A 728-nucleotide genomic window follows, 5' to 3' on the forward strand; every position below is an offset into this window, starting at 1 on the left:
GCTTGACAGTGGGCTCTCATGGAGCCTCACAGATACTCAGAGCAATGTTGGAACCTCCCAACACCAAACTTAGAGTTTGAACGTGGGGGTTCAACACCAAACTTAGAGTTTGGTTGTGGCCTCCCAACACCAAACTTAGAGTTTGAATGTGGGGGTTCAACACCAAACTTAGAGTTTGGTTGTGGCCTTCCAACACCAAACTTAAAGTTTGAATGTGGGGGTTCAACACCAAACTTAGAGTTTGGTTGTGGCCTCCCAACACCAAACTTAGAGTTTTACTGTGGGGGCTCTGTTTGGCTCTGTTTTGAGGGAAGCTCTTCATGCTTCCTCTCCATGATGACAGAGGGATATCCTTGGGCCTTAAACACCAAGGATTCTTCATTCACTTGAATGATCAACTCTCTTCTATCAACATCACTCACAGCGCTTGCTGTGGCTAGGAAGGGTCTGCCAAGGATGATGGATTCATCCATACACTTCCTAGTCTCTAGGACTATGAAATCAGTAGGGATGTAATGGTCTTCAACTTTAACCAGAACATCCTCTACAAGTCCATGGGCTTGTTTTCTTAAGTTGTCTGCCATCTCTAGTGAGATTTTTGCAGCTTGTACCTCAGAGATCCCTAACTTCTCCATTACAGAGAGAGGCATGAGGTTTACACTTGACCCTAAGTCACACAAGGCCTTCTTGAAGGTCATGGTGCCTATGGTACAAGGTATTGAAAACTT

The sequence above is a fragment of the Arachis duranensis genome, chromosome 6 (genome assembly GCF_000817695.3).
Source record: "Arachis duranensis cultivar V14167 chromosome 6, aradu.V14167.gnm2.J7QH, whole genome shotgun sequence".
NCBI classification, from domain to species: domain Eukaryota; kingdom Viridiplantae; phylum Streptophyta; class Magnoliopsida; order Fabales; family Fabaceae; genus Arachis; species Arachis duranensis.